The sequence below is a fragment of the Vicugna pacos genome, chromosome 17, assembly GCF_048564905.1.
Source record: "Vicugna pacos chromosome 17, VicPac4, whole genome shotgun sequence".
Lineage (NCBI taxonomy): Eukaryota > Metazoa > Chordata > Mammalia > Artiodactyla > Camelidae > Vicugna > Vicugna pacos.
In genome coordinates this window covers 50824608-50848288 of record NC_133003.1, presented here as the reverse complement: position 1 = coordinate 50848288, position 23681 = coordinate 50824608, and the positions used below count along the sequence as shown (strand labels likewise).

The 23681-nt window shown below is 40.1% G+C and overlaps 1 protein-coding gene across 7 annotated transcripts in view; it reads left to right on the top strand.

The window, feature by feature from the left end:
* VGLL4 (vestigial like family member 4) overlaps nucleotides 1–23681 on the top strand; it is a 141645-nt gene that overhangs the window by 28409 nt on the left and 89555 nt on the right. The window contains exon 1 of one of the 7 annotated variants that reach the window (XM_072941869.1): nucleotides 19837–19934. The exons of the other annotated variants lie outside the window; for them this stretch is intronic. The gene's annotated coding sequence lies outside the window, so the exon portion shown is untranslated. Of the gene's footprint in view, nucleotides 1–19836; nucleotides 19935–23681 lie in introns of those variants that run through there. 7 annotated transcript variants of the gene reach the window in all.

Below are 23681 nucleotides of genomic sequence, written 5' to 3'. Positions count from 1 at the left end.
CAGAACTTAGTCATCTTTATAACTGAAATTTGTACCCTTTGACCAGCATTTCCTCATTTCCTAACCCCTGGCCCCTGGCATCTTCTTTTCTGTTTTTTTGTCTCTGTGAGTTCAACTGTTTAATTTTTATTTTAAATTATTTGCTGACTTAGTTTTCTTCTGTTTTATTGAGATATAATTGACATATAGCACCATAAAGTTTAAGGTATGCAGCATAAAGATCTGACTTACATACATCACGAAATGAGTGTCACAGTAAGTTCAGTGAACATCTCTCCTCTCATGTAAATACAAAAGCAAAGAAAAAAAATTTTTCCCTTGTGATGAGAACTCTTAGGATTTACTCTCAACAACTTTCAGATACAACATACAGCCGTGTTAATTATATTTATCACGTTGTACATTCCATCCCTAGTACTTACTTGTCTTCTGATTGGAAGTTTGTGCCTTTTGACTGCCTTTATCCAATTCTCTCGACCACCACCCCGCCTGCACCCCCCTCTCTGGTAATCACAAATCTGGTCTCTTTTTCTGTGAGTTTGTTTATTGGTTTGTTTTTGAGGGATAATTGACCTGTAACGCCATGTTTGTTCCTGATGCACCACATAGTGATTCGTTATTTCTGTACATTATAAAATGGTCACCACAGTAAGTCTAGTCACTATACGAAGGTATTGCATTTTTATGACTATATTTCCCACGCTGTGCATTTCATACGTGTGACTTATGTGTTTTGTGAATGAAAGTTTGCACTTCTTTTTTTTATTGAGATACAGCTGGTGTATAATATTATATATTACAGGTGTACAACATTATGAGTCACAATTTTTAAAGGTTATACTCCACTTACAGTTATTATAAAATATTAACTATATTCCCTGTGTTTTGCAATATATCTTTGTAGCTTGTTTATTTTATACATAATAGTTTGTATGTCTTAATCTGCCTCACCTGTTTCTCTCAACCTCCCCACCCTCTCTCTTCTGGCAAACACCTGTTTGTTCTCTGTGTCTGTGACTCTGTTTCTGTGTTGCTAGGCTTGTTCACTTGTTTTGGTTTTTAGATTCCACATATAAGTGAGATCAAATGGTATTTGTCGTCCCCTGCCTGGCTTACTTCAGTTAGCACGATGTCCTCCAGATTCATCCATGTTGTTGGAAATGACGGGATGTCCTTATGTTTTTGGTGGCTGAACAGTATTCACATACATATTATATATTATATCTTTACATTTTCTTACATTAATATATACTCACATTATATATATTTCTCACAGTAATAAATGCAGATATATAATATATGGATATATATCTCACACTTTCCACATTAATATTATATATAAATGTGATATATTTATACATACACACACATATATATCGCATGTTCCTTGTCCATGCATCTGTTGACCCACACCTAGGTTGTTTCCATGTTTTGGCTATTGGGGCTAATTCTTTGTTGAACATGGGAGTGTAGATACCTCTCTGAGATACTGATTGCATTTCCTTTGGATGTATACCCAGTAGTGGGATTGCTGGATCGTACGGTAGCTCTATTTGTAATTTTCTGAGGAACTTCCATACTGTTTTCCATAGTGGCTGCACCAATTTACATTCCTATCAGCAGGGTCCAAGGGTTCCCTTTTCTCTACAATCTTGTCAACACTTTTTTTTTTCTCGTCTTTTTGATAATAGCCATCCTAGCAAGTATGAGGTGATATTTCTTTGTGGTTTTGACTTGTATTTCCCTGATGATGAAAAGGTGTAATTGAGTACCTTTTAATATACCTGTTGGCTATTTGTACATCTTCTTTGGAAAAATGTCTGTTCAGGTTCTTTGCTCATTTTTAATTTTTTTTTTTTGCTGTTGAGTATTGTAATATTCAGTGTCAACCCCTTTATAAAGGGAGTCATATAATATTAACCCCCAATAGTAGCTCATGATATTAACCCCTTATCAGATATATTTTGCAAGTCATTTTTCTGTTGCATGGTTTGCCTTTCATTTTGTTGGTTTCCTTTGCAGAAGCTTTTTAGTTTGATGTTGTCTCAGTTGTTTATTTTTGCTTTTGTTGCCCGTGCTTCCGGTGTCATATCCAAAAAAATATCATTGCCAAGACCAGTGTCAAGGAGCTTATCCCCTTGTGTTTTCTTCTAGAAATTTTATGATTTCAGGTCTTACGTTGAAGTCTTTAATCTATTTTGAGCCGATTTTTGTATATGGTATCAGGGTCCAGTTTCATTCTTTTGAATGTAGATCCCAGCTTTCCCAGCACCATTATTGAAGGCCTATCCTTTCCCCACTGTGTATGCTTAGCGCCCTTGTAATAATAGCTTGGTTCAAGTGTATATGCATGTATGTGTACATATGTGTCTGTATGTTTATTTCTGCGTTCTCGATTCTGTTCCACTGATCCTTGTGTCTGTTTTTAATGCCAAGACTACACTGTTTTGATTACTCAGCCTTTGTAATATGGTTTGAAGTGAGGACGTGTGATGCCTCCAACTTTGTTCTTTCTCAAGATTGCTTTGGCTTTTCAGGGTCTTTCGTGGTTCCATACAAATTTTAGGATTGTTCTATTTCTGTGAAAAAGGCCGGTGGAATTTTGATGGAGATTGCTTTGAACCTCTGGATTGCTTTGGATAGTAGGGACATTTTAATAATATTAATTCTTCCAGTCCATGAACACGAGGTCTCTTTGCATTTATCTGTGTCATCAGTGTCTTCTATCACTGTCTTACAGTTTTCAGTGTATAGATCTTTTACCTCCTGGATTACATTTCTAAATCCCTTATCATTCTTTTTAATAGTATTCAAAGTTCTACTACTTCTTTTTTTTTTTAATCCCATATCATCCTTAATTGTGTTCCAACTTGTCTTTATTCTTTTTAAATATGGTCCAGACTAGGCTTATGTCATGGTACTGTATTTTCTGTATACACTGTTACCCCATTTTAGGACCTTTGCATCAGCTGCTGTCTCTACTTGAAACGCTCTTCTCCCAGATCTGAGTGGCTGGCCCCTCCTTCAGGGTCCGTCCTCAGCTTGGCTGTCCTCAGGGCCCTAGTTTGCCTTTCCCAAACCTGAGACACTTTTGCTTTTATTAGTGCCTGCCTTCATCAAAAAAGTTCTTAAAATTATCTTTTACGTTGCTTTGGCATAAAGATGAATATATTAATACTATATATTAAGACATTCTATGTGTGTGTGTGTATGTGTATATATATATAGACTGGGACATTACACTGTACACCAGAAATTGACACATTGTAACTGACTATACTTCAATTTAAAAAAACACGTTCTCTTCAACCTAATGGTTCACTTTTTTCCTTCTGATTTTGAAATCAATTAAACCATTTTCCTGCCACCCTCCCCCCAGAATACTGTGGGCCCAAGGCACCCCCATGCCTAATGGAAAGTCAACCCAAATGCCCCCCGTTAGAGCCGTGTCCTGCACTGCTGCGTGGTGCTGTGGTTCCTACCATGTTTACCTCTGTGTCTCAGTGTCTAGAGCAGAGCCCAGCCCAGGAGTGAATGAAGACAGATACACTGGGCTCCAAGAGAAGGATTCTGCTCTGTCCAAAGTACGTGAGAATTGTACGTGCTTAAAATGTTTCAATCTGGGGGAGACGGTATAGCTCAAGCAGCAGAGCGTGTGCTTAGCATGCACAAGGTCCTGGGTTCAATCCCCAGTGCCTCCTCTAAAAATAAATAAATAAATCTAATTACCTCCCTCCACCAAAAAAGTAAAAAATAAAAAATGTCAAAAAAAATGTTTCAATCTGTATGAAGTTTTTATTATAGACGTAATACCTGGTCATTGGGGAAAGTCGGATGAATCAGAAAAAGTAGGAAGAAAAAACTCATAAGTCAACCGTCCAGAACATCACAGTGACTCCTTTGCTCGGTTTCCTCTCATCACTTGCCAGTGCGAGCTCTCTTGCTCAACACCGTCACTGTTAGATGCTGGATACACTTTAATATCCTTGTCCGCTTAACGTGCTGTGAGCATTTTTTCACATTAGGAAATGTTCCCAAATACTTTAATGGTTGTATCTTATGCCATCCAGTGCATAGGCCAAAACGAGCGCTCCTTTATTGTTGGAGTTTAAAGTTATTTCTCATTTTTCCCTTTTATACATAATACTGCACTGAACATCTTTTTTTCCAGGCAGCTGCTGCTTCCCCTTTTTGCTTTTAGGGTTATTTCTTTATGGTGAGTTCCCAGACGTGAATTACTAGGTCCAAGCATGTGTACACATGCTCTTATCGCTGCTTGTATCCGGGGTCACTTCTTTTTTCTCTTTTAAAAAAAAAATTTTCTCTGGGTCTTATCACACAGCTGAATTTTCAGTTAAATTAATTCAGTTAGCAATTAAACTACACAGATGGTATGACACTAATTCTGCCAGAAATGTGTCTCACATAGGCAAAAACATGTTATCAGTTTTAGCTGTAGTTCTCTCTTAATGGTAGGATTCTGTGTGATTTTGATTTTTTTTGATATTTTTCCTATATTTTCCCCAAATTTAACAAATAGTTTAAATATACAATTTTCGAATGTTTTAACCTGTTTCACAGTGTTGATGATGTTGATGGAACATAGTTTACTTATTAACCATTCTTTTTATTAAATGGGTTGCTTATAAATAATTATGGTGGGTAGTGACTACTTTCTTGCCTTACAGAATTTTTCTCCTTTTTAATTATTTCATAATTCAAGGAAGATGACTGGGTAAAAAGCTTGCTTGCTTGCTTTCTATTTCTATCTATTTATAGTTTTTTTAATTGAAGTACAGCCAATTACAATGTGTCAGTTTCTGGTGTGCAGCACGATGTCCCAGTCCCCGTGTACACACATATACCTGTTTTCACATTTTTTCCATTTAAGGTTATTACAAGATAATGATCATAGTTCCCTGTGCTATACAAAACAAACTTTTTTAACATCTATTTTTATATGTAATGGCTAACATCTGCAAATATCAAATTCCCAAATTTATCCCCTCACCCCGTTTCTCCAGTAACCATGAGATTGTTTACTAAGTCTGAGAGGTTTTTTTTGTTTTGTAAATGAGTTCAGTGTCCTTTTTTTCTTATTTATAGTTTTGATGTTCAATATTATATAAGTTTCAGGTGTACAGCATAGAGATTCAGTTTTTAAAGGCTATACTCCACTTAGGGGTTGTGTGAAACATTGGCTATGTTCCCCCTGTTTTGCCATATATCCTTGTAGCTTATTTATTTTACACATTGTAGTTTGTACCTCTTAACTTCCTACTCCTGTCTTGCCCCTCCCTTCATTCCTTTCCCCACTGGCGACCACTGGTTCTCTTTATCTGTGAGCCTGTTTCTTTTTTGTTCTATTCAGTAGTTTGTTGTATTTTTTAGATTCTGCATATAAGTGAGATCAGCGTTGTCCTCCTCTGTCTGGCTTATTTCACTTAGTGTATTACCCTCCAGGTCCGTCTATATTGTTGCAATATATATCATTCTTTTTTATGGCTAAATATTCTATTGTATATATGTATACACATATATATATATATACCACGTCATGTGTTGATGGACACTTAGGTTGCTTCCATATCTTGGAAACTGTAAATAAAGCTGCTGTGAACATTGAGGTACCTGTATAGAAGAATCATTTCTTAAGTGCTTTTTTATGTAGCTTTTTCTAAACGATTTGTGCCAATGTACTGTGCCACGAAATAGTTCCAGCTCTATTGACCTCTCTTTATTTTTTCAAAGTTTGTGATTCAGTGGGCAGAATATTTCAGTGCCATGTTCCTTTGTACTTCTTTGTTAACTGAAATGAATAGCCCACAGGTGTTTTAAAATTGTTTTTTAATTGCACAAATCTGGGATTTTGAACTGCTCATAGCCCTTGGTTCTCTGATGTTTGGAGGCTACACAGAGTGAGTAACAGTTAATAGAAAATGAGAGTAAAGAAGAAAAGTGATCCAATAAATTGGGTTCTCTCAAAGGCAAAGCATATTTTTATGGAAGTTAAGTATACATTATTGTATGAGAGTAAAATCAAAGGAAAACACCCAAATCAAGTCAGAACACCTCTTACTGGGCCCAGGAGGAATCCAGTTAATTTAACAAGTAGCTTTATTGAGGAGGAGTTTTTGACCCTACTGAGTGTAACTTATATAATATATTTGCTTTAATTGAAAATTATTAACCAAACAATGGCTCTTACCTAATCTCTTAAGAAAGTAATCTGAAAATGGTGAAGCGTGGCTATTCCCCTGAGCGAGTTTACAGATGTTTGGCAAATTCGTTCTCCACGTCTAAGTAACGGCTATGAAGGGGAGCTTCTGTAAAGGCTTATGGACAGAGAACTTGCACAATACACTCCCACTGCTTTTCTTTCTCACAGGGTTTACACTTCATAGAACATTTAAAAAATCAGTTCGGAGCAGATACGTCGGGGCTGGTTTGTGGGTAGATGAGTCAGTGAGTGGAGTTAGCTGAGCGCCCACACTGCCCTGGGCCCCTCCGAACAGTCAGCACATTGTGCATCTCAGAGCTGTAGCCAGTGAGCCTGCTGCATTTTGATGAAAACTGAAAAGATGAGTTGAAGGAACTTGGAAATCTGGTTCCTTGCTCTGGACGAGATGTGACGTCACTGCGGTGGGATGTAATGTCTAAGCCCAAACGTGCTAAATTCCTGGGCTCTCTGTCCCAGTCGTCCCCCTGAGTCCCCTGTCTCTCTCTCCTCTATTTCTTTCCAGTTTTCCCTTCACTTATCACTTGCCCCTCCTCCTCTTCTCTCATTTTCTTCCTCTTCCTTTTTTAATTGGGAAAAGTCTTTAAAATCAGGAAGTCCCTGCAGAACAGGGGTGCATGGAGCCCGCCTCCGTGCCTGTCCTCTTTGCATTCTTATTCCTCCTCCCTTTCTCTCCTCCCTCCGGTTTCCACACTCCGGTTCCATCTCACAGCACCCACAGTGGTCGGTTGTGAGCAAGAGGTGTAAATGACTGACAGGCCTGGTTTGAGTTTTCAGCTCTGCCCCTTACTGCCACGTGGCATCAGGAAATGAACTTCCGAGCCTCAGATTCTTCCTCTGCAAAATTGCCTCAGCAGCATCTAAGGCTAGCTCATCTCATAGGGTTACCGTGAAATTTAAATGAGATGTGGGGTGTGAACTAATTGCATGGGCCCTGATCGGAGCACTCCCGGGTGTGCACACACTTCCCGGGTCTGTCTGGAAGGTTGTCCATCGGGTCTGGGACACACAGGGGTCATTGTGGGATCCCCTCACCTTCCTCCTGTGCCCAGTGTCTCCTGTGATTCTCTTTCCAGAATTACTCTCTTATTTTGGAAGAGGTAGCGTAAGAACGAGCATGTGGAAGACCAGTGTTTTGAGATATCGAAGAAAACACCTTTACGTTGTGCGTTCCCATTTGATTGATAGTGTGGCTGAGTATAGAATTCTCAGGTGGAAACTTGCCTCCAGGATTCCAGAGGCTCCACTGCCTTATGGTACTGTCTTACCGTTAGGAAGTCTGAAGCCATTCTGATTTCTCATGTGTTAACATGTGACCAGTTTTTGTTTCCTCTGGAAACTTTTTGGAATCCTCCTTTTGTCCCTGGTGTTCTGAAATTTCACATTGCTGTGACTTTTTGTGGGTTTCTTTTTACTTATTTATTTACTTATCTGTTTGTTTATTGAAGTAAGATTGATTTACAACGTTGTGTCAGTTTCTGGTGTACAGCATAGTGATTCAGTTATGTATATCGATATATATATTCATTTTCATTATGGACTATTACAAGATACTGAAGGTAGTTCCCTGTGCCATATAGTAGGATCTTGTTTATTTTATATATAAAAGTTTGTATCTGCTCATTCTGAATTCCTAGTTTATCCTTCCCCCTCTTTCCCCATAAGTTTGTTTCTATGTCTATGAGTCTCTATCAGTTTTGTAAATAAGTTCATTTGTGTCATATTTTTTAGATTCCACATATAAGTGATACCATGATATTTGTCTTTCTTTGTCTGACTTACTTCATTTAGTGTGATAATCTCTAGATCCACCCATGTTGCTGCAAATGGCATTATTTTATCACTGTTTATGGCTGAGTAGTATTCCATTGTGCATATATACCACATTTTCTTTATCCCTTCATCTGTCGGTGGACATTTAGGTTGCCTCCACGTCTTGGCTGATGTCAGTAGTGCTGCTGTGAACACTGGGGTGCATGTATCTTTTTCAGTGACAGTTTTCTTGGGATACATGCTTGGGAATGGGATTGCTGGATCTTTGAGTAACTCTACTTTTAGATTTTTAAGGAATCTCCATATTGTTTTCCATTCTGTGGGTTTATTTTGATGCACAGTATTGGAGGCTCAGTAAGCCCTTTGTGTCTGGAAGCTCGTTCCTGGGGAAATTTCTTAAGTAGTTTCATTGATGATTCTTCTCATCCCTGTTTTCTCTCTTTCCTATTTCTGGCATTTTTATGTTTTTCAGACGCTGGGCTTCCTGGACTGGTCTTCTCATTTCCCCCCACCCCCACCCCCTTTCTTTTTCCCTTCTTGACTTCATGTTTTACTTTCTGGAAGACTTTTCTCAACTTTATTTTCCAGTTCTTCTATTAATTATTTTTAAAACTTCTGCATAATGTTTTTAATTTCTAGAGTTCTTTTTAAACATCACACCCTCTTTCGTGGTTGCTGTATCTCTGAGGCAGTTGATAGAGTATTTTTTAGTTTTCCTTCTTCTTACATAGTCTTTGTGTCCTTGGGTTGCTTTTGGGGTTGAATTTGGTCTCTATCTTCCACGTTAGTGGCTTCCTCCGATACCTGCTTGTCTACTCATGATTAAGGTCAGGGAAGAAATTAGATAGAGTTCAGTAAAAGGGGTGGGGGCTTGTACTCTGAGCCCGACTGCAGAGCCACCTCTGAGGGCCACCTTTCGGGAAAACCTCCAAATCTCAGTATCGTGAGTCTTTGATCTTGGGCTGGTCATTGCTCAGGGCTGCCCGGAGTTGAGACATCTGGCAGCCACGGCATTCAGGGAGCCAAGTGGGGATCGTGTCATCAGTCTGCTGTCTTAACTTGGCCAGGCGCTCACAGTAGCCCCAAAACTGTGACCCCATTGTTCGCAGTTCCTTGTTTCTGCAGTTTTATTTATTTATTTATTTATTTATTTATTTATTTATTTATTTATTTATTTATTTATTTATTTTTCTGCACTTTTAAAGACAGCTTTATTGCAATAATGAGATTGATGTTCTGTACAATTGACCAATTTAAAGCGTGTAGCTCAATGGTGTTTGCGTGTTCCCAGAATAATATACTTGCCACATTGTGTAACCGACATTTCTTCCCCCACCCACATTTCTTTTTTTTTTTTTAGTTGAAATATATTTGGCATGTAACACTGTATAAATTTAAAGCATGTAACATGTTTGATACATTTATATACTGTGATATGACTGCATCGTAGTGATAGCACCCAGGTCATATCACACAATTATCATTGCTTTTTTTGTGGCGGGAATAATTAAGATCTAGCCCCTTAGCGTCGGATGATTATAATGCAATGGTGGTGTCTGTCTTCACTGTCCTGTGCATTCGATCTCTAGGACTTACTTATCTACTAGTTGCAAGTTTGCACCCCTAAACTGCATGTCTTCCCTTCGCCCACCCAGCCCCTGGTAACCACAGTTTTACTTTCTGTTTTGACGAGTTTGATTTTCTAGAGTCCACGTTGAAGCAAAGCCTGCGTTTCCTTCTGTAGCCCTTGTTGCTCGCTGACGCCGCGAGGCGTACCCGCGGGCCGGCTCCCTCGCTCGCCGCCGTGAGCTCCGCGGGGACGGCGGCCTTGCCCGGTCACCGGACCGGCCTCCGGCAGCGCGTGCTCATCGCGTGGGCGCCCACTCCGGCCGCTCGCCGGGGTTTCCTGCCAAACCGTCTTTTCCTCTCATCTTTTGTCAGTGGTTGCGCGGCTGCCTGTTGAAGTAGAAGAACATTGAACTAATGATGGAGTTTCGGACTAAGTGTGTCCCAGGCCCGTTTCGCGTCTTGCTCGGGCAACCACTGTGTTATTTATCGAACCTTTGTTGTGTTCCGTTTTTCTTAATGGGACCCGCTCTGCTGGGTTCCCGTGAGAGGATCTTGTGAAAGCCCTTTAAAAAGTACACACAGTGCTGTTGTAACTTAGGGCATTTAAAAATTAGGCACCAATTTGTTAACTTATGTTCAAGTCCTTAACTTGAAAGTCGGCATTGTTAACGGTGGCAGAACGAGCCTCGAAGGCAGTTAGAACAATGTGTACGCTGAGTTCGTGAATACGAGTCGCATGCCTGGTGCTGCCTTTGGGGAGCAGGGCCTCTGGTAGAATCTTATGACATTACAACGTTACGAAGATGATGATACAGTATGTGTAGGAAATACTATGCTTGTGTTCTGGGTGTTTAAAAAAACCTGTTAAGTGGCCAAATCTGTGTAGTTAACTTGTGACGGCTGGCTCAGGAAATAGTACACACTTCCTGAGAGCCATGTGCGATGTTTTTTTTTTTCCTACTTAATTGAAGTATAGTTGATTTACATGCAGTGTTTTTGTTTCCATCCAGGGTTTAGTTCACATGAACTTGAAAATGTGTGCTTTTCAGTTTTTTAAATGGGATATAGGTAAGTGGGATTGCAAGATTCCTTCCTTCCAAACTAATAATTACTGTTTGGAGTTGAGCTCTCTGGTGAGTGACACTCACTGGGGAACCAGGAGCCTCAACACAAGTGTGGGTCCTCAGCCTGGTTTTCTCAGGCCCCTGAAGACGGAGAAATCTGTTGCCAACGCCTGAAACTAATCAGTCTTCTCTATCCCAGCCTTTTCCTGTCTCCCCCGGGGCGTTTTCTCTTTCCATCGGTTGAACCACAAGTCATGGCTTGTTATCTGTCATCAGTCCACACAAAGCTGGGCTCTGATTTATATGCTCATCACACTTAATCCCCATTTTCCATCCGTTCCCCAGGAGTGGCCATCCCGCTGTGTTCAGTGTACATGTCTGTGTGCTGCAGGCTTCTTCTCTCTTCTGACTTCCCTCTTTAGAGTCATCCGTTCAGCAGACACGTGTTGCGCCCCTGTTCTGTGCTTGGCACCCTTTTAGGCCCTGGGACGTGGCAGTGAGCAACCCCAGACCCCGCTCTCATGGGGTGACGTCTCTTCCATCTGGGACGCCTCTTTACCTGCCTCCAAGATAAAAGTATATAATTAAATAAGCTGTGAATATCTTGACTACAGTTTATTGGTCTTTGTTCATATTTTAGAAAGCTAGTTGCATACGATAAATTTTTCTGAGAAGTAAAACTTGAATTGTTTTGCTTATAAATGAACCTTTGCTGCTTTTCTCGTGCCCGCCTTGGGTCACTGGTACTTAATGAAGAAGGATTTCCTCCCTCTACTGACTAGTGGAGATTTGCTGTGAAACCTGGCCTGGTAGAGCAGAAGAGGGAGTATCTACTGCTATAAATTCAGTTCTGTGAGCAGGGGCCTGAGAATTCAGTGAGATATTTGCCCATTCTTTTCCATTAAGATGAAGAGCTCAGCATTCTTTCTTTTCCCCCTTTTGTAGATTTTTAAATTGGTAACTTCTTAGGTGAATGTTTATGAGTGGAGAGCTTTTATTTCTCATAATTGGCTGTCCTTGTGGGTCTGTGGATTATTAGAAAATGCACAAATGAAGACACCAGGGGACTCAGTTTCAATAGCAGTGTAGCTTTGAGTAGGTCCCTGAACCTGTTTGGTTCTCTGTGTCCTCACCTGTTAAATGAAGGGGCTGCAAGAGGCTGTTTGAAAGGGTATCTCGCTGTGCTGAGAAATTTAGCAAAGTTTCAGCAAGGACTCCTTGCAGAAGTGTGCCAGGTGACGTTTGCACAAGCTTTGACTTGGAAACCCGCAGCTGTGCTGGAAAGTTCATGGGGAATTGTGAAGAATTTGCCAGGGTTATGAATGACAGTGAAGGTGTTTTTAAAAATAAGAAAGTAATAGGATGGTGGAATTTACAACAAAAAGGAGCAAAACAAAACAAAACAAAAACACTAAGTAGAAGCATATGCTTTCTTCTCGAGCTACTTCATGAGTATGGTCTTAGTCTTAGAAAATTAAGTCGCCGCCTGGATGCCTGAAAGATCTTTGCATCCTAAATTCCTTTGAAGTTGACCTTCTGACTTAAATTCTAGTTTTGTGCGTAAGTAGCATTTTTGCTTAGCAAAGAGGACCCATACTTGCCCTCCCTGTGGGATGAAGGTTCGAAGCAATCACGAATGTTCAGAAAGTACAAAAGGTCTTGCTGGTTTCCTAAGTCCTTAACTCTGCTGCACGGAACTCTGTACCGCTGAGAATCTTAAAGAATTTAGAGCATTAGGGGGAAGCTGGTAAAAAATTCCAACCTTCAGCTATAAGACAGGATAGGTCTGAACATCTAATGTGAAACGTGGTGACTGTGGTTGATACTTCTGTATTGTATAACTGAACTTTGCTAAGAGAATAGAACTTAAATGTTCTCATTTTTAAAAAAAGATGTGAGATGATGGATTGTTAATTAGATGAGGGAATCCTTTCACAATGTACGTGTGTATCAAATACTGCAATGTATAAATGAAATACCTTACACATCTTTATGCCAATTATTCCTCAATAAAGTTGAAATAAAAATAAATTAATAGTAGAATTTAGGAAACTTTCCAGGAAAAAAAAATCGTCCTCTGCTTTGTGGGAGATAAGCAAATGGCAAAAGGGATTTCATATACCTGGCAAACAAGAACAGAGATTTGGCAATTTTGTGACACAGTTTAATGACATGGTAGAGGAGGAACTGAAAAAACAGGGATGGAGTTAATGAAAATATAATCCGATTGGTGAGTATCGAGAACTTTGCTAGAATTTTAGGCAAATATCCTATTCTTTTCTAAAATATGCTAGGCATTTTGAAAACCTATTTTTATGAGGCATGTGGCTGGGATCTTGGGCTTTGAGCCAGGGTCTGGCTGCGTGGAATTTTCCCCATTGAAGTTAAAAAAAAAAAGTGAATTTTTAGATTACATAGCTTCAGAATAAGACCCTATGGGAAGCTTATTGCTGCATAGAATACATTCTCCACCTCTTTGCTAGTCTGGTGTGGTCCGTGGTGTCACTTGGAAGCTTGTTAGAAGTGCAGAATCACTGTCCTCACCGCCAACCTACTGGTGGAGAGGCTGCGTTGTGACCAGTTCCCCGAGTGAGTCCTGTGCACGCTCTAATTTGAGAAGCACAGTCCTACATCATGGTGAAAATGTTCTCTTTAGTTTGACGGTTTCTTTCTTTTTGGGGAGGAGCTGGGGAGGAAACTCAACAGTCTCCCCCCCCTCAGCGTGAGGTATAATTGGCGAAATCTGTATATTTTTGAAGTGTGCAGTGTGATGATTTGACCTGTGTTTACATTGTGAAATGATGACCACAATGAAGTTACTTAACACACCCATCGATCGCCTCACTCAGTTACCACTTTAAAGTTTTTTTTCACATATTCTTAACTGACCTGGGAACATGGTGTTGCAGTGGTTTTCTTGCAAAACAAAAAGTTTGATATGTTTATTTCAAGGCCTCATTACGTCATAAAAACGCCATTTGTGCTGGAGGCGAGACTGGGCCCTCAGCACCTCCACTCCAGCCCTTGGCACAGGGCAGGGGCTGGTTCACATCCTTGAGGGTTTCTCTTTCAGTGATAATCATCCAGAGACATGATAAGTTTTATTTATGTTTGTTTTTGTCTAAAAAAGTGAGCTTCACTAACATGTGGTGAAGATGATGGGGACATTACTTATATGTACTTTTTAAATGAACAGACATATTTGGGGTATGAATGCTGGAAATGGTGGGGTCACTTGATTAAATCAGACTCAGGTGGTAACCAGGTGTCTGCATCCTGCAAGGGCCCAGGGGTTCAGGTAGATTAGCATGTTCTCTGTTTCCAGAGTTGAGGGTATTTGAAAATGATAGCATTTTAAATGGGAAGGGACCTAAGCTTTTCCTTGCTTCACATATAAAGAAACCCAGCCAAGCAGTAAAAAGGCTTTGCTAATTAAGGTTATGATACTTGGGACGAGGACAGAAGTTCTCCAGCTCAGACTTCGCTGTTCTTTACACTGTTGCTTTGGTTTCGTGCCTGTGCCTCAGACGCCAACGGTGTCAAGGCATGAAGGAGGAAGGGTGGCAGGAGGGGTGTCAGGTAGCCTGTTTCTAGCCTGAGTATTTTTGCTTTTATCTGTTTTAGAAGCAAAGAGGCTCTCACGTTTGTACATAGTTCACTCCTGAAAACGTGTGATTGTCTTAACAGGCTTACCTGCTGGAAGAGGGATTCTGTTTTCCTACTTAGATTTGAGAAGCACGCCAGAACTGGTAGATTTAAGAGTGTCGTTCTAACCATCACTCTAGAATAAAAAGCGTTATAGTGATGCTGTCACTGTTTAAGACATTTTGGAATTGCTTTGGGATGAGTTTATAAAAAATGCACCCAAATAATCACTTATTAAAATTTAAGCTCTATTTTGGAATTGTAATAGTATTACACATCGTAATCACCCCTTTTATTCACACCCTACATATACATGTTATTTACCTTCTTTAAATTATATTTTACACCACTTACATTTATGATTAGATGTTTCCTAAAATTCTAATTGTGTCTTCAAAGGCTATTTTCTATCACTTAAAAGAATGCCATTAAAAAGAAAATTCATTAAAAAAAAACTAGGAAAGTCATTCAGAATACACATTACTATATGTGAAGTGGATAAGCAGCAAGGACCTACCGTGTAGCACAGGGAACGGCATTCAGTTTCTCGTAGTAAGCCATAATGGAAAAGAAACTGAAAAAAAACATATGTATCTGTATGTATATGTATAAATGAATTGCTTTGTGGTACACCTGAAACTAACATTGTTGATCAACTACACTTCAATTGAAAAAGAAAAAGAATTAAAAAGAAGTCATAGACTCTAGAGGTAAATGTAAAGATTTCCAAATAAGCATTTTGAACAAAGAAAGTTCTGTCTCTGGTTTGCTTTTTAAAAAACATTTAATTAAATGCTAATTTTTTAAATTTTAATTTTTTATTGAAATATAGTTGACTTACAGTGTTTCAGGTGTACAACAAAGTGAGTCAGTTATACAGATATACATATGTTCTTTTCAGATTATTTTCCATTATTGGTTATTACAAGATATCAAATATAGTTCCCCGTGTGCTACAGTAGGTTAAATGCTTATTTATTCCAAGCCATGTGCTCGGCACCAAGGCTACAGAGATGAATCATATTTGGTCCTCCCCTTGGGGCTCACACTGCCTGGTGAAGGAGAAAGAGACTTAAATACAAATCACAATCAAGGGATGCATCCTGTGCTGTGTTGGAGGATAAATGGCAGCACAGAGAAAGGAGGGATTGTTTCAGCCTGGTGGGTATCGGGTCAAGGACAGGGTATTGGGTGGGTGGAAGTGCCTTTGTTAATGACATTTGAGATGAAAAGTTTTTACAGGTGCAGAAGAAATTCTAGGTAAAGGAAGCTATGTGAACCTGGCATGAGTCAGGGCAGTGCATGGGTGTATTTGGCGAAGGCTGAATAAGGTACTGTGATTGGAAGACAGGTGATGGGGTAGTTGCTGGGAGATGAGTCCTGAGGGCAGCACCCCCCACCCTGCCCCCAGCAGGTGAGCTGTAGGAGAGTGCAGACAGCGGCTGTATCCTGGCCACTCCAAAGTGCCCGGCATATAGCAGCTGGTCATCACATGTTGATTGATTTAATGGAAGATGGTTGCAATTAAATTATGAAGATCCTCAGCTTTTTGATAAGGTGTTTGGACTTTGTCCTGTGGCCATTGGAGGTTTTTCACGAGAGACGTGCCACTTTGAGGTTTGTTTTCAGAGTGTCACCCCACCAGCAAGACAGAGGTGATGGAACTTTCCTTCTCCAATGTTTGCTTAAGGAACTGGTCTGATGAGGCAGGTCTGGGGGAGGGCTCATTGACTCGCAGCTCTGACAAGCTCGCAGGTGTTACTGATGCTGCTGATAAGCCTCACAAAAGTAGCAAGGTGAGAATGGATGAGATCACTTCAATAATGAAGTTCCTAGGAGCAAGAGTGAGCATGATGTGTTTAGATACAGTGGTCATTCTTAAGGGCTGTCCTCTTTGGGATTTAGAAGATGAGAGGGTAGCTGGTTTGATGTTTAAAATTCTATCTCCCTTTAAAGTACTGCTCTTAATTTTGGTGTGTTTGCTTGGTTTTTTTTGTTTGTTTCCTTTCTTGTTTTTTTGCTGGTTTGTTTGCCTGTCTGTATCTTAAAGAAATAGATTGCTTCCTGTAGCTTAAAGAGAGGAATTTGAGACCTTCAAGAACTATGTCAGAAAGTTTCCCTATTTGTAGGAAACCTTTGCTAGCTGCAGAATAAAGAAAATGCAAACCCAAGTGATAATGTTATTTTAAAAGGAGATGTTGAATGAAGGAATTTTTAATGAGCTGGCTTTGATGTTTGGTCACCTTCCATTGTCTTTTTCCATTTGTTTGCAATACCACCAGCATTTATGGTGACTATTCCATGTGCAAAGTTTATACCGGTACCACACTGGAGTTATATACAGTGAATCAGTAGGTCCTGAATGATTGTAGGTGTAATAGGGAAGGTAAAGCAATCAGATGAATGATAAATTGTGTCTGTGTGTGTGTGTTTATGCATGTTATATGGATATAGAAAGAGGATCTGTCACTGTTTACCTTTGTATCAGGTAGAAAGTAACAAGCCATAAAAACAAGACAAGTAACATGTTATGTAAATTCCGAGGAGAGACGGAAAGATTATCAGGAGACTCACTGATCTTATTTTGCTCCAGATTAGTCATTAAAAAAAGCCCCAGATGTGGTGCCTGTCAGTCAAAATCGCAGTCCCCTCACTTTAGCCAAAGAGAACAGTGAGGAACAGATGCTCCGTTTAGGACCCTGAATTTGAGAGGCTGCAGGATCCTAAGTAGATGTGTCAGGAATGCAACGTGGGATTGGAAACTGGTCCAGCGTCAGGCTAGAGATGGAAAATCTGTGTGCCCTCCACTCTGAAGGGATTGTCGTGTGGAGTGATTAAAACTGCTGAGTGAAAGACTCTAGAGACAGAGGGAAAGACAGAACAGGTCGATCTTTGGGAAGGATCAGCATCGGGGCGTGTGGAGTGGGAAAGCGGGATCTGGGAAGGAATCAGGAAGGCAGGGGACTGCAGGAGAGCACCGCAGAGGCGGAGAGAGGAATTTCATCACGGAGGGGTGAGCAGGCTTTGCCTGCACAGAGGTTAAGAAGAAGGAGTGAGAAGTAACAAATAGGTCTGTGTTAGTGATTTATGAGAATAAGTAAATTTCTCATACACGTGCAAGGATCTCTACAAAGAATGGAGTGGGAAGAGACGATTGTAATAGCATGAGTGTTCTGTAAGTGACTAACGTGCAGTGAGTTTCTTTGTAGACTGGTGTTTCGTGGAGCCCTAGAAACCTGCAGGTGTATGGGTCCCTACTGGTGACGTTTCTAGCTTGCACAGCCTCTTTGGCTCTGGATTCCAAGCCTTTTTTCAGCTGAGTAGTGGTCAGACCCAGATACATATTTTTTAAATTCTTACATGGAGAAAAGCTTACATGGAGAAAGCTTAGGATCACCCTTGACTCTGTTTCTCTCACAAACTGTCTCCAGCAAATTCTCCTGGATCTGTCTTCTAGAATGTCCCGTGTCTGACCTGTTGAAAAGGTGACTGTTGCTATCACCCTAGTCCACAGACACTCATATCTCTCTTTTTCAGTTGAAGTATAGCTTATGTACAATATTATGTAAGTTACAGGTGTGTAACACAGTGATTCACCCTTTTTAAAGGTTATGCTCCATGTATAGGTGTTACAAAGTGTTGGGTACATTCCTCGTGTTGTGCAGTATCTCCTTGTGGCTGATTTTATTCATAATAATTTGTACCTCTTACTCACCTAACCTTGTATTTCCTCTCCCGCCTCCCCCTCCCCACTGGGAACCACTAGTTTGTTCTCTGTATCTGTGAGTCTGCTTCTTTTTGGTGATATTCTCTAGTTTGTTGTATGTTTTAGGTTCCACATACAAATGACATTGCATAGTATTTGTCTTTCTCTGACTTATTTCACTTAGTATAATACCTTCTGGGTCCACCCATGTTGTTGCAAGTGGCAAACTTTCATTCTTTTTTATGGCTGAGTAGAATTCCATTGTGTTTATGTGTGTGTGTGTGTGTGTGTGTGTGTACACGTACACATCACAACTTTATCCATTCATTTGTTGATGGACACTTAGGTTGCTTCCATATCTTGGGAACTGTGAGCAATGCTGCTGTGAACATTGGGGTATAAGTATCTGTTCAAAGTAGTGTTTCTGTTTTTTTCAGATATATACCCAGGAGTAGAATTGCTGGGTCATATGGTAGCTCTATTTTTAGGTTTTTGAGAAACAGACACATGTTTTGCTTGGATTATTGCAGAAGCTTCCCAGCTGCTGTCACTACTTCTAACCCTGTTCCCATTCAGCCTATTCTCTACTAGAATAGCGATCCTTGAAACATGTAAAAATGTAAATCAGATTATGTCACTCCTCTGTTCTGAAACCTCCCACTGGCTTTCCATCTCATGCAGAGATAAGAACTGATGTCCTTACGTAACCTCTAAGCCAAGCTGGCCTCCTTACTGTTCCAGGGACACTTGCCCCACTCCTGCCTCAGGGCCTTTGCACTTGCTGGTCCCTCAGCATAGAAAGATCTTCAGATACCCTTGTGGGTTGCTTCCTCCCTTCCTTCATGTCTTCACTCAAATGTACCTTCTCAGAACAGCCTTCCCTGTCCTGTCCCCAACTTGATCACCACAGTCTGTGACTTGACTGCACTTTTCTGCTTTATTTTTATTTATCTTGCATAGACTATAGTATATGATCCATGAGAGCAAGGATTTCTTTTTTAACAGTTTGAGGAATGTCCCTCATATTTTATTATTTGTATTTTTTTTAATTTAAGTATAGTTGATTTACAATATTGTGTTGGTTTCAGGGGTACAACATAGTGATTTAAGTTTTTGGGTTTTTCGCTTGCTTGTTTTTGCAGATTATATTCCATTATAGGTTATTACAAGATACTGGGTGTAATTCCCTGTGGTACACAGTAAATCCTTGTTTCTTGTCTGTTTTATTTGTAGTAGTTTTTATCTGTTAATCCCATATTCCTGATTTGTTCCTCTGCCCCTTCCTCTTCCCTTTGGTAACCAGAAGTTTGTTTTCTATGTCTGTGAGTCTGTTTTTGTTTTGTATATCAAGTTATTTGTATTATTTTTTAGATTCCACATATAAGTGATACATAGTGTTTGTCTTTGTCTGACTTATTTCACTAAGCATAGTATTCTCTAGGTGCATCCATGTTACTGCAATGGCATTATTTCATTCTTCTTATGGCTGAGTAGTATTCCATTGTATATACGTACCACATCGTCTTAAGCCAGTCTGTTGATGGGCACTTGAGTTGCTTCCTGTCTTGGCTATTGTAAATAGTGAAAGCAGGGGTATTTGTCTTACTTTGTTCACTGTAGAATCTCCCGTGGCTAGAACAGTGCCTGGCCATCTCTTCCTTCCCCTGACTGATGCTGTTCTGGGGCACTTTGTTGGGTGCCTGCGTGCTGGACAGGATATGGCTGCCCACGCGGGGGGCTGTCCTTGGTCCCTCCTGCCTCCACCACTGCTCAGCTGGCTCCTTCTGCCCACTCAGAAGTTACTCATCCCCCAGGCCGTGGGCTGGTGGCATGGAGCCGATTGGCTTTGGCAAAGTTACAGGTGCAGGACGGCGCGTTGGGATTTGAATGCGGTGAAATTTTTAGAGTAAATGAGGACATTCCAGTCTCTTTCATTTTGGTAAGCAATGTTTGGAACATTACTTTGGAATTAATTGAATGTATTTAAAAATTAACAGGAGACATTACAGAAAATCGCCAGTAGTCACTGCAGAGAGCCTGTGTCCAAAAAGAAACGTGGGAAGAGGCTGCTCAGCGCAGAGAAAGCAGGCTGGGAGGGCATTTCTGCTAATTGAGGGCCCTAACCCTCTGGTTGTGTTCGGGGTCAGGTTTGTTTTCTGGGGGAGAATTCTGTGGGTTGCAGGGATCTGAGGCTGTAGGGCGGGGACAGAGAAGAAGCCCATTTTGGACAAATCTCAAGAGTTAATGTTAATTCTCTTCCACTTATTTCTGGCAAGAATTGTGTTCTCTTTGGGGAATTTGTTTCCAGTAATAACCCTTGGCCAGCCTGTCTCTGTCTCCTAAGTCCAGCCTAGTGTTTCTTTTATATGGGAAGCATTTCACCTCTGCGTGTATCAGAGACCCTCTGAGGAGTTTCTACGAACGACTGCATGTGTGCGCGCGCGTGTGTGTACATGTGTATGTGTGTCTTCAGAGATTTTAATACAGTAAACTTGCATATCTTCTAGGTAAGAGACACATACAAAAAATAAACCCATGTTAGGGATTTTAAAAAATGATACAAGTTCACTGTCCTTTGCTTCTTACTCGTTCATTAAAAATCAGAAGACATAAGAAACAATAACAAAAACTACTTGAAGTTTTCCCTCCTGCCCACAAGATAACTTACTGTTAGTTTTGTTGTGCAGGCTTCAAACATTTCCCTATACAAATATATACTACCTTACAAAAATAGAATAATGTCTAATATAATATTTGTATGTTAGATATACAAGATTATATATACTATGTGTTCAAAACAAAAATGGAATTGCACATATGTAATCAAAACTGGAGTTGTACCATTTATAGTGCCTGCTTTTTCACTTAGAAATATTATGAACATTTTTCCATATCATTAAATATAGATCGCCATGATCATTTTCAGTGACTACATTAAGTAGATGTAATTTATTAGTTTATGAGTTCAGGTCATTTTCAGTTTTTTCTCCAATTATAACAGTGCTGTCATGAATATTTGTGTGTGTGTGTGTGTATACATATATGTTTCTGTGTTTATTTTATATGTACTTTTTTTGTGACAGTTTGCTAGAGATATGTGATACATGTAATCATTTTTCTTCAAATAAAATACTAAGACGTGGTCACAGATTTTTTCTCTGGTTTGTGAAGATATTACCTGAGTAGTAACACTAAGGTGGAGAAATGTAGTAATATTTAGCAGTACTTGAAAAGAACTGCAAATATTGGGGGAAAAATATGTGAAGCTGGAACTGTTGTAGAAACTGGGATAGTTACTAGTGCATGTTGGCTCAAGGCCATTATCTCATGTATAGAGCTGGGCTGAGGTTACTGATCCAGCAATGACCTGCTTCCCACATTCAAATTCATCAAAAGAAAAAAAAGAAAAAGTTCGTCAAAGGAAGGCTGAGTTTATCCTGTACAGATATGGTTCTCCATGTGTTTTGATCTGAGTGTTTATTAAAATATGCATTCTGTGCTTGTCTTCCAGGTAATTGAAAATTAATTATTTATACTTGGTAGCTTTCAGTTAACCAGAGCATTTAATTAGTGCTCTTATTTCCAAACTTCAAATAAATAGGAGTTTACTGCAATTGCAGTAATAGGAGTTTAACTTCTTGTATTAAAACTACCCAGGATAGTCAAGCCAGTGTATGCCTGGATCACTGAGTTTAGAGAGGTTTAGGTAATTTAAATGGACAAGAAGTTAAAACGTTTATCTTGATGAGATAATACTTATTTTTAAGGAATCTTTTTCTATACGTGATTCCGCCGTAGGTTTACTTAGCAGAATTCCACAGGCAAACAGTTTTAATTATCAGGTAATTTACTCTCTCAATTCTGATGCATATGAGTTCTCTGTTCAGATAGGTCCTACCAGTTCTCATTTTTCTCAGATACACTTTGAAACTTACCTAGTAAATAGTAGCAGCGCTGTGTGGATTTTGGATTTGGTTTATTTCAGTTGCTCCTGGGAACAAGGGACAAAGGAATCTAAAGGGGAGAGTTCAGGTGACTTGATCGGAAGAGGAGGAAGTGGCCCAGTGAGGTGCCAACAGCACCGAGTGTCAGGTCCCAGGGAGAAGAATCCCAGTCCGCTGGCCAGTCCCCGCCTGGAATACTGTGTACACCTGTGTACTGTTTTTAAAAGAATGTCAGTAACAAACTAAATTCTCATCAAGCAGGAAATTGAGCAGAATAAAATCCTTTTTCTTCTCCAGAGAGAAGAAAACTAAAGTTGAGACAAGAGCTGGCTTCTCAATGACGAATCTCCTCGTTTTAGGCGGAAGACTTGGGTTCTCGGTGTTGCTGCAGTGCGCCTAGCTAGGACCCGTGGGCAGAAATTGTAGGAGTTGCTGTCCGTTCCCTGAAAATAAGACCTGTCTAACCTGAAGAGTGGTCCAGCAGTGGAATGACGGGCTCCCAGCTGAAAGCGAGCCCCCCAGAGCCGGAGCAGGCAGGGGCCACCATCCACGGGTTTTCGGTACAGGGATTTCTTGAACTCAGGTGAGGAGGTGAGATTCAGACCGCCTCTAGGTCCCTTCCAGTTCTGAAATGTTAGGATCTCACACTGGCTTGTGAGATGCTCAGACCGACTTCTTAGCCAGGGAAGTCTACTTCCTGTCATTCAGTTTAAAACATATCAAGTGCTTTTCTGTTGAAACTTCTGATGGCTCCACAGCTGTGTCCTGCGATGAAAAAATTACTTACTTGAGCTTGGGTTGCATCCCAGTGTTGTAAACATTCTTCCCCAATTCAAAAATTTCCTCTTAAAATTAAAAAAAAAATCTTTTTTAAGGTACGTGAAGATGTAGATTTACAAAAGCGAACATCTCGATGTAAGGATTCTATCATTGCATTAATTTAAGTAACAATGAAAAGTCACAAATAATTTCTTTTCTTTTCTTTTCTTTTTTTTTTTTTTGGTGGGGAGCGAGAGGAAGTAATTAGGTTTATTTACTTATTGTTAGAGCAGGTCCTGGGGACTGAACCCAGGACTGCGTGCATGGTTAGCATCCTCTCTACCACTTGAGCTAACCTCCCCCTCCCCCCACAATTAATTTCTAAGAAATTGATGGTGTAAAGAAAATGCTGATGGAGAGGTTGAATATATAAAGATAACTTCTGTAATTTTTCCAAATGCTGTGTCCACCTAAAGGCATAAAGATGTATTTACTAGGTGATTCTTCATAGCAATGTATGGAAGCAAAAAGCAGGATAGTGAGTTATCGTTCCTCAGTATGTATTACTGGTGTTTTTGAAATTTTGGTAAGAGCAATTTCCATGAAATCTACCCTCTTAACAGATTTCTAAGTGCACACTGCAGTAGGGGTACCTGTAAGGACAGTGTTGTACAGCAGATATCAAGAACTGACTCATCTCAGATAGCTCAGACCTCACTCCAGTTGAACAGCAGCTCCCCATTTCCCCCGGACCCTGGCACCCTCTCTGTTCTGTGAATTTGACTGTTTCAAGAGTCCTCATCTAAGTGGAACCATGCATATTTGTCCTTCTGTGACTGACTTATTTAGCACCATGTCCTCTAAGTTCATCCATGCTATCCCATTCAGCACGATTTCCCCCTTTTTAAGGCTGAGTAATATTCCACTGCATGTCTGTACCACATTTTCTTATTGTGCAAAGAGAGAGAAGGGAACTGACTGGG